We start from the raw sequence: 11,606 nt of genomic DNA, 5'->3' as shown, positions 1-11,606 counted from the left end.
TAAATCTTTACGGGAGCAGAAAGCCTCATCTTTCTCCTTCAGAACACCTGGCAGTTTCGAACTGCTAACCTTGCAGTTCACAGCCTAATTCGTAACCACTATGCTACCACAGCTCTTTATATTGAAAAAGTCTATTTCACCTTGAACAAATAATAGCAGGAATATCACTGGATACAGCTATGTTCCTCAACCCAACAGGGGCCTACCCCTGTACCAGGGGCTTTTTTAGAACATGTGGGAGTTAGATAAATTAGCTCAGTTCCCATGCTCAGGGAAGTTCCAAGTTACTCAAGGTCTTGGATGAATAAATCTTTAAATAAGCTAGAGGAAGAAAAGGTAGAAGGAGGTAACTCATAGCTGGGACTAGATAATTTGCCACCTATGTCACTACCCCTCACTCCTTCACCAAGGCAAAACAATGAGGTTGAAAGTCTTTCCCAACTCTCTAGAATCAGTTTCCCCTTTGAAGCCTTCTTTATCTTTTCAAAGTGTTCCTCTTCTGTTTGTAGAAGGGAGTTAGAGTATGATTTGACTTGATTTCATTCCCTAGAAACAGCTGAGCCTTTGCTCCAAATGAGCCTGGCCAAGCCAGAATGTTCTGTCTTCCAGTGACTCAGCTTCTCTTTGAATTACTATTTTGTCTTTCAGTGTAAACTTAGAGTTCTGTTCTTCACTCATCAGTGCCTGCATACCTCACCACATCCCTCACAATAAAGCAGTTGTGGAAATCCTTTTCTTACCAATACTTATGAGTAATCCATCTGTAATGAGCACAGTATCTTCTCATATAGATAACTTTGTCTGGTCATGTGAGTTTCAGTAGGCAACAAATTGCTTTTCATTCATATGCTAGGCACTGACTGATTATGGACCAATACTTATAATTGTAGGCATTGTTTTAATATTGAAATAAATATATTTAATCCTAGAGAGTGAGAAACAGAGCAGGAGACAACATGTATGCAATCTATCATGGGGAGATGATGACTTTCCCAAACCAAGCAACTCTCAGAAAGTATAAAGCATATAAGAGGTAGCAGAAAATGTTTGCAGAATAAATAAATACATTTTTCATACAGACTAATAAACTTACTTTAAATCCCCATTTCCTGGTATCTTAGTTATCTAGTGCTGCTACAGTAGAAATACTACAAGTGGATGGTTTTCACAAACAAAAATGTGTTGTCTCACCAACTGAGAGGGAAAGAGTCTTCACATCAAGTATCAATCCTACCCCCTGTGTATACAAGGTTGATAGGGACTAGCAACTTAGACATTGGTTACTTAAAATGAGGGGGCTATAAAGGCACAAAGTGACTGGCTTACAAGTTTTCAAGAGGGAGTTTAGTTTAAGAGTGTGCAGGGGAAGGTAGAGTCCCCACTGAACAGTTTTCATCTTGTCTAGACATGTCTGGTAAAAAGAGATGGGGATAAGATTCTTATGATTCAATAGTTACTAACTGTTATCATGACTAATTGCAACTGTCACAACTGTAAAAGCAGAAGTTCTGTAACAAAAAGGGGGGAAGTAGTTAATCTTACAGTCCCAGAACAGCGGACCCTAGGACCATCAAGGGAGAAGAGCACAAGTGGAATGTGGGACCCTATCCAGAGAAGCAGTGACACCAAAGATGGGAGCAGAGATGATGACATTGAGAAATAGAGTAGCTAAGGACGCTAGACTCGGAAAGAGGGAAAGACAGGGACTGAGTGCTGATGGCCAGGAGACAGGCTTGCAGAATGTGCCCTTTGGTTGTTTAAATTATTATATATTCCTGAGTGTTTTTGTGTATAGTCCCAAAAAAAAAAACAACAACAAAAACAAAAGGAATAAAAGTAAATACTGTTGAATGATGATGCACGGAGGAGATTGTAATCATTGTAATGAAATGATGAATGTAAAACCAATGTTCTCCCATGTAAACTATCACCCAACTTACAATAAAAACTTTTAAAAAAATGTATTGTTTCACAGTTTAGGAGGGTAGAAGTTTGAATTAAGGCTCCCAGTTCTATGGGAAAGCATTCTCTCTATTGGCTCATAGTTTAGGAGGAAGGTCCTTGTCTCCTTTCAGCCTCTGTAGGCCCAGCATTCCATGGAGATCTCCATGTGTCTTGGTATCAATCTTCCCCAGGATTTAGAAAGTTGCCAGCACAAGGACTCCAGATACAAGGGATCCATCTTCTTTCTTGGTGGTAATATTTCCCTGTGTCTTGGTTTGCTTCTCTCTTCTTTTATTTCTTGTAAGATAAAGTATGTCGCACTCACAGAAAGCAGAAAATACCAAAAATTAATATCACATGCCAGTACATTTTTGTTAAAGATAATTTAATAATGGCTGCAACAATACATTGAGAGGTAACTACCAGAGGTTCTAGTCGAATTCAGATGAGGATATGGAACAAGTGATATCACTGCTGACATTAGATGGATATTGACTAAAAGCAGAGAATAGCAGAAAAGTATTTACCTGTGCTTTATTGACTATGCAAAGGTTTTCGACTGTGTAGAAAATGACAAACTATGGACAGCACTGTGGAGAATGAGAATTCCAGAACACTTCAATGTGCTCATAAGGAACCTGTACATAGACCAAGAGGCAGTTGTTCGGACAGAACAAGAGAACACTGAATGGTTTAAAATCAGGAAAGGTATACACAAGGGTTGTAATCTTTCATCATACTTATTCAATCTGTATGCTGAGCAAATAATCCTAGAAACTGGATTATATACAGAAGAGTGAGGTATTAGGATTGGAGGAAGACTCATTAACAACCTGCAATATGCAGATGATACAATCATATTTGCTGAAAGTAACGAGGACTTAAAATACTTACTGATAAACATCAAAGACCACAGCCTTCAGTATGGGTTGCGCCTCAACATAAAGGAGCCAAAAATCCTCACAACAGGACCAAAACAACATTATAAACAATAGAGAAAGGTTGAAGTTGTCAAAGACTTCATTGTGCTTGGATTCATCATAAAAAATCATGAAAGCAGCAGGCAAGAAATCAAATGATGTATTCATTGCATTGGGCAAAACTAACTATTGCACAACCCCTCTTTAAAGTGTTCAAGAGCAAAGAAATCAGTTCGAGGACTTAAGTGTGCCTGACCCAAGCCATGGTATTTTCAATATTCTCATATGCATGTGAGAGTTGGACAGTGAACAAGGAAGATCATAGAAGAATTGATGCGTTTGAGCTATGGTGTTGGTGAAGAATAAAAAGGGTACCATGGACTGCCAGAATAACAAACAAATCTGTGTTGGAGGAAGTACAATCAGAATGTTCCTTAGAAGCCAAGATGTCCAGACTTTATCTTCTATACTTTGAATATACTATCAAGAAGGACCAGTCCAGGAGAAGGACATCATGTTTGGTAAAGTGGAGGGTCAATGAAAAAGAGGGAACCCCCCAATGAGATTAATTTGCACAGTGTCAACAGCAGTGGGCTCAAATGTAGCAGCAATTGTGAGAATGGCACAGTACTGGGCAGTGTTTGTTCTGTTGTATATTGGGTCACTATGAGTTGGAACTGACTTGATGGCACCTAACAATAACAAAGGGCCACATCCCAAGGAAACTCCCCTTAAAACAGATCATGGCTAGGACAGGATAAACAGTGTTGTATTCCACCCTCAATCCTCTTACACCTGATTTGCCTATCACATCAGATCACATCAGGGGGGAAACAATACAAAACTGCCACATTATATTATTACATAACTGGAAACCCATTGGTGGAACCCAAGGATATGGCCTTAGTCACCAAGTCTGGAATTGAATTCACCCCCATGGCTCAATGTTCAGCCAAACAACAAATTGGTCTACAAGGTGAACACCAGCAATAACATACTCCTTGGAACAATCAACAATACAAAATCAAAAAGGCAGCCTTAGCTTAGGACTATAACCCAGAAGACAGGAAAGAATGGGAAAGTACAAACAGAAACAGGAAACACAGAAAGAAAGAGGGGAGAATGATGTTACATAATGGGGATTGCAATTAATGTCATTAAATAAGCTCTATATGAATGGTTGAATGGACAACTAATTTGTTCTATAAACTTACATGCAATTCAGAATAAAAAGCTTTAAAAAAAAAAAGAGAGAGAGAGAGAGAGAGAGAACGTAATAGAACACACTGAAATTTGGTACTGTGTCTCTGTAGGCTAATGAGTCAGACTGCAAAGTAGTTTGAGCTGCAAGATCAGTGGTTCAAGCTCACCAGCGGCTCCTTGGAAACTCTATACAGGGTTGCTATGGGTCAGAATCAACTCGATGGCACTTGACAACAATAACAACAATGACCACACAAAGAGTCCTGGTGTGCCACTGTGGGTTAAAGGGCTGGACTGAAAGTTCGGTTTGAACAGCAAAGTTGGTGGTTCAAGCTCACCAGCTGCTCCTCGGAAAACCCATACAGGGTCTCTATGAGTCAGAACTGACTCCATGGCACTTAACAACAATAACAACAAAATGGCCATACAAAGGAACTCTCATAATATCGTGTTTATGGGTCCAACTTCTAATCTCACAGTCAGCAGTTTGAAACTACCAGGTTCCAAGGGAGAAAGATGAGACTTTCTGCTCTCGTAAAGATTTAGAGCCTTGGAAACTCTATACAGGGTCATGATGAGACAGAACCAACTCCACAGCACATAACCACCACCAATGGCCATACCTGGAATTCTGATGTGGCACTGTGGATTAATGCACTAGACTGCAAGGTCAGTTTGAACCACAAGGTCAGTGGTTCAAACTCACCAGTTGCTCTTTGGAAACCCTATTCAGGGTCACTATAAAATCAAAACAAGTTTGGGCAAAGCTTAATTTTTGTTGTTGTTCAATGCTGTTGAGTCAGTTCCATCTCATAGTGACCCTGTATAATATTTCCAAGGAGTAACTGGTGAGTTTGAACCACTTCACTTGTGGTTCAAACCAACTTTGCGGTCCAGTGCATTATACATATATATTGGAGCTTCTCCTCAAGGAATTCTCCTTCATAGACTCCAGCTACCATTCATTCTGTAAATGAATCCATGCAGCTATATGCAGATGCCCACATGCTGAGCTCCTTGACAGACTGGTATTAACTAGCAACCATGTGAGTGAAGTAATTTTGAATCTACCAGGTCTTCCACTGTCCTTGCTTATACCCTGTGAAGCAGAACTGTCCACACAACCCTGAGACTTATGTGAAATTATAAACTGTAATTTTAAGCTGGTAAGTGTTGGGGTAGGAAAAAGAGGAAGACCCCCCCCTCCCCCAAGGAGATGGATGGACAAGTGGCAGCAGTAATCAGCTCAAAGGTAACAACAATTGTGAGGAGGGTACAGGAGTCGGCAGTGTTTCGTTCTGTTGTGCATAGGGTCACTATGAGTTGGAACTAGTTACTGGCTCAGTAACAATAACAACAAGCCCTGTAGCAGTTTGTCATGCAGTAACAGACAGCCAAAATAAGTAGGGACTGAAAGCAAGAATCTGCATATTAAAGTAAACTCAAAAGCAGCTTTTGACTCTCCAACACTCTAAGGATTAGAGGTCTTGGTCCAGTGATTTTCAACCTGGCTGCATACCAGAACCTCTTTTAGAGTTTTTGCAAAGCACACATAACTGGGCTCATCTCAGAAATTCTGATTCCAAATGGCTACTTCCTTATGAAGAGTTCCACTGATGATTCTCAATGTGTCTCCACTGTTGGAGCCACCAGGAGGAGTCTATAGTGACTTGCTCAAATGTTTCAAAGTAGCAATATCCCACATGGCCTTACATCCACCTACAACACAGAGAATGGCATCTCATCAAGAATCTGTTGTAATCAATCTATTTTATGGAGCAATATTGTGCTCAGGGACTCTCTAAGAAAAAACATGAAGAAAAAACTTTGGATATGTTTCTAAACATTTGTTGAGAAAGAATGTGAACTCTATACACTTTAATCCCTAAAACATTCTCAAGGTCAAGTTGAGCATGTAAACCAAAAATAAGGACTTGAAAGGAGAGGTTGACCTAGTACGGAGCAACCTAGCATGGAGCAGAGGAGAAAAGGAAGCAGGGCAGCATGGGAATGCATCATTACAACAATGGCTCCTTCTGTCCATGCTGACTTTATTACGGTCAAAGAAAACGGAGAGTCTGTGCAATTGTATACATAAATCCTGAGTGAGGATGAGGCAGGTCAGGGGAAGGGAGAGAAGGCTAGGGAGGCCCGTTTTCCTCATCTGCTCAACATAAGTCTGTAAGGAAATACGTTAACTCTTTTCATAATGTCAATGAAAGACAAACATCAGGGAAACAGGCATTGAGACTATGCAGTTCAGCTGGTGCTTCCAAAAGGGTGATTCTCCCTCCATTGCTAACTTTTCAGGACCTAGAATTGTGTTTATTAAGAAAAGGGAAGAATTTTTTTCTTTTTCTTTTTTCTTTCTCTCTCTCTGTGAGAGAGAGTGTGTGTGTGATAGCAGCAATCTGATGAACAAGAAATTCCAAGTGTAAGATGATTTGGGGAGGTCAAAACCTATGTGAAGGGTCTCACTAGAATGACATTTTTAAAAATATATAATCTGTGCTGTCCTAAGGGATGTAGAAGCTTTCCTACAAAATAAAGTAAATTCTCCTGGATTATGAACTTCAGTTTTACAGACAACTGGAATTTGCCCTTTAATGTTATGTAAATTTGCCCTCGCTTTGAAACCACTGAACTAACCAAGCACTATTCACAACAAAATTCTTTATCACGATCGCCTTCACTTGCTACACATGCAGCTTTTAAATCATTGAAAAGCTTGGCGCCTCTTCTTGCACTCAAGTAAGGCTAAATAAGAGCTGTATGCACCTGTTCTGACTTACCTAGCTATTTGACTTAAAGACTAAGGAACAGATCTCATTGGTAACCCGGGAATTGCCTGTGTATAAAATGTCTGAAAATGGAGAAAAGAGTGAAAAGATGCTTCATTTTCTCTTCCCTGTTGGGACATGTGTTTTTCAAGACTCTCTTTGTTGCAAGTAACTGAAGCCAACTCAAACTGCCTTAAGCATAGATGGGGAGTTTATTGGCTCATTAAAGAAAAAGTCTAAGAGTATCTGGCCTCAGTCATGTCTGGATCCAGATGCTCAAGCAACTTTGCATGAAGCTGCCTCTGTGTCTTGACTCAGCTTTCTTTTGCTGGCTCACTTCTAGGGCAGGTTCTTACAGTATAATAGCAAGATGGAAGCCAGGAGCTGCAGGCCTTTTTCCTATCCTCTCAACAACTCTCCCTGGACAGTTTCTCTCTCTCCAACTATTCTCAACGTCTGAGTCACCTCAGCTCTAATGGGGTCACCTGCCTATCTCTAAGCCAACTACTACGGCCAGGAGAATGTAATCTCATAGGTGGCCAACCCGGGCACAAAGAGTAAACTCCACCCAAACTATACAGTCTGACAGTAGAAGAGGGGCAATTATCAATGGGAACCAGTTATTACTAGAGACAGATGAATTGATGCTATAAGGGCAAATCCCATCTTTGATTTAAAGCAAAAAAAAAAAAAAAAACCACTCAGCCTCCAACAGAAAAAAGAAAAACTGCCTTTTTGTGTTTTGAAGTAGTGACTACGCAAGTCCTGCATGTCTGATAGAATCAATAGAAACTGGCTCTGTAGCCTCCACGTTAAACATTTTTTGTTATTGTGGAAGTCCTTCTGAAGCTGGTTGGAGTTGTCTAGGCTTAATCAACTTCCTCCTCAAAGGTCCGAAATAGAGTAGCCCAATTTCTCGTTCATTCTCTGACAAAGCCAGTCAAAGCTAGAGGATTCTTTGTTGTAGTTCCTCACTTGATGGTTGCTCTATGACTGGAAAGTTAAACAACTGTTAAATCCTTCAACTTTTTCTCAAGTTAAAAAAAAAAGAAAAAAAACCCAAAGGGATTGAAAGTCCAAGAGTCTTCAAAAAGATGTTCTATTGAAATAAAAATATTTCAAACATACTGTTATCACTCTTGCAAGTTTTCTCACCTGGGCCAAGTAACAATGTGTGCCAGATGAGAAAAAGAGAATGCCAATTTTATTGGTTTTACCACCTCATACTATTTTCAGGTCTGTGAAAAATGTTTAACGGGTGAGTAATTTTTTTAAAAATTCTCTACAAACCTGCTCTATTATCAAAGATTTATGGTGGGGGTTGGTGGGGAAGGAGAGGGAGAGGGTGTTGCTCAGATACAGAATAAGGTATTTAAGCTAGGGTAGTTTGATTGATCTTCTCTATTCCTGGTATGATAAAGTATTTGGGAGCATGGGGAATAAAAGTCAACCAAGCCAAGGTATTTCAAAATCATACCAGCATCTGACTAAAGTTGAAGAGGAATGAAGTCAGTCTCTTCTTTGTTCTTTTCTTTAGCATCCATCTTGACCTAACTTTCATCCCCAACCAGATAAGCACTACATGATATTTATTGTGAGCATTTCTTCAAATGCATAAGCAGGAAAAGAAAATGCCTGGGGCAGAATAAAAATACCAGAAGACTAAGTCACAAGGAACATATACTTTGCCTACCTACCTGCAATCCTCTGAGCTCCAAACCGAGTATGGACAAGTACCGTGAGCAAAAGAAAGACACTTCGCGCCATTTTCCAAAAGTCAGATTGGCTACTCTTCTCAGTTCCATCCCTCCACATTAGTGAGGCACCCTAAAATTCCTCTGGTGTCGTGGTTTTTTAATGGGGTTGCATGAATCCCCCAGATTTCACCTTTTAATGTCTGCATATTAAATTCATGCCTACCCTATCATCTCCTGTCACCACCACCCCTCCCATCTCTTTCCCCAAAGCCAACAACACGTCAGATAGGACTTAGCATCCAAGCCATGAAAGACAAAGCAGAAATGTTCTATAAATCCTGGTAAGTCTGATGAACTGTGAGCTAGAACACAGAAAGACCCATGACCACATGAGGCTAGTTTTTGTACCCTTATTTTGAGCTTCATTGCCAGTCTGGCTCTTTGTTTAGGTGACCCTTAACCCCTGGAGTCAATGTTTGTCTTCTAAATGGTATTTCAACACTAACATCTGGTGATGTTCCCCAGCCTGACATTTGTGAAGCAGATGCTTCCAGTGGCCTGGAGTGTGCCTTCTTGGTCAATGTTTTCAATCATGCCCTCTGGCATTGATCTCTGTGGTACCTCTCCCCAGGTAAGAAAAGAAATGCCACTAGGAAGCATCTAAGAGAAAACACTTCAAACCATCTGGAGGTAATCCTAGAATATAAAATCCCAGAAGTTTTTGTATAAAGAAACACCTAGTGGTAGGGGGTGGGGAAAGAATCAAGTCCTTGGTTAAGTCACTTTAAAAAAAAAAACGGTAATTTTAAAAGTCTAGAAGTTCATAGCTAACAAAAAATAAAGTCAAATCTATACTTCATTTTAAGTAATTTCTTTACATGTTTTTTTTTTTTTCTGCTTAGAGTCCTTTCTCCTGAAACTTTTAATTGTTGTCATTGTTGTTGTCATGTGCCATGGAGTCGGTTCTGACTCATAGCAACCCTGTACAGGGTTCCTGAGGCTGTGAATCTTTACGGGAGCAGAAAACCTCATCTTTCTCCCGTGTAACAGCTGGTAGTTTCAAACTGCTGACCTTGCGGTTCGCAGCCCGATTCATAACCACTACACTACCAGAGCTCCTTGAAACTTTTAATTAACAGAATATAATTTGTTGCTGAGAAAAGTAATTTCTCCCAATTACTTCCCACATTCCTGCCATGGGCCCCTATAGTCGGACACTTCATGGTTCTGAGACTTTTCTCAATGTGGGCCTATAGAAAACTTCAAGGAACATTGTAAACTACGGTAGAAATTCAGATAGCGCATATATCCATAATGGTGTCTTTTGAAATTAAGGATTTTTCTCCAAAATTTCTAACAAACTTAAAAAAGAAGCAAATAAGTCAATGAAAACTACTTACTTGAACTAGATGAAGATCTTCGTTCCGCCACTAAACCTTAAAATCTACTCTTTCTTGTTGCTATTAGTAGGTAGCAACATATATACAATCTTTTCAATCTACTTAGGGGTTTAGCAAAGACAAGATAATCATGAGACTGCTTCACATTAGTCACCACATTTTTGTGTGAGTTCTCTTTCCAAAGAGCTTAGAGTACGTCATACTCCTCATTTATTCATTAAATCTCTGCTGTCAAAGGGGTCAACAAGGGCAGGGAGGTGACAATTACAAAAACCAATCTGTGGAGGAATTCTAAAATGATCCCTAATGACCCACATCCTCATAAAATTCCCTCCCCTGACTGGAGGTAGAACTTGTGACTTGCTTCTAACCAATGGAATATGACAAAGGTGATGGAATACCATTCCCATGATTAAATTAAGTTAAAGGCAAAGGTGAAGAGTTTACAGATAGAAATTCAGCCTACAAAAGGATAAATTCTGGGAAGACACAACCTAGTAAGGTGAGCCTTTTAAAAGAGAGTCTAAAGTCAAAGATGTCAAATGAGAGATCCTCAGATGACTGTGAAGTAAGGGATCCATTGTAAGAGGACTTCTAAGAGGGCTACATGGAAGGACCTGAGGCTAGTCTCTGAGAACTGAGAATGCTCCTAGTCAACAGCTAGTAAGCAGCAAGGACCTCAATCATACAGCTACAAGAAAATGAATTTTTCTAACATCCTGAATGAGTTTTGAAGCAAATTTCTTCCCCAATCAAATTCCCTAATAGGAACACACACTGGCTGCATTTAAATTTCAGCCATGTTAAGAGGACTCAGCAATGCCATATCTGGCTCTATGACCTATAGAAACTATGAAGTAATCATGTGTTACACATCAACAGAAAACTGACAGAAGGAGGTTGACTGGGATATCCAAGGTCCCACATTTCTGTTCACTTAGTCACTGATTGGACAAAGTTCTTCACTAAGAACCAGCAGCCCCATGGAATAGAACAGAATGTGACTCTTTCTCAAAATATGAATGGATAGATGTATAAATACCTACATAAAGATACACACATAAACATAACAAGTACTTGCTATGTGCCAGACTCTCAGAGTGCTTTAAATATTTTCTCTCATTTAGATGAAGGGTTAGAGCTAAAATAGTATTGTTGTTGCTAAGTGCTGTCAAGTCGGTTCTGACTCATAGTGACCCAGTATAGGGTTTCCAAGGAGTGACTGATGAGTTTGAGCCACTGACCTTGCAATCCAGTGCATTATCCTACAACATGGATTCCAAAATGGTACAGTGACTTTAAATGCCAGAAATTTACTCAAATTGATGGGGAAAGCCAACAAATCAAGGAAAAGCCCACATGGATTCACTTCTCAGGAGGTTATAGGTTAAGAAGTATGCCCCAAGGGAGAACAAACAAGATGGTGGATCCCGTAGAAAGTCAGCGAGAAGCTCTGTCAGCAACAACACAGAATACCAGACCAAACAGGCTCAGAGGATGGTGCCAGAACTCTGAACCACATATAAAGGAATATTTAGAGGTTTGGAAGGCTTACCCCTGTGGGAATTGGTAGCAGAAGCAAGAAATCCATTGCTTTCTAATTCAAGATGCTCAGCTGGTCCCAGAGCCACCATCATGGGTGAGACCAAGCAGGAGAAGGAT

This window comes from Chrysochloris asiatica, unplaced genomic scaffold (genome assembly GCF_000296735.1).
Source record: "Chrysochloris asiatica unplaced genomic scaffold, ChrAsi1.0 scaffold00067, whole genome shotgun sequence".
Classification (NCBI taxonomy): Eukaryota; Metazoa; Chordata; class Mammalia; order Afrosoricida; family Chrysochloridae; genus Chrysochloris; species Chrysochloris asiatica.
Note: the sequence above shows the minus strand (reverse complement) of the source record.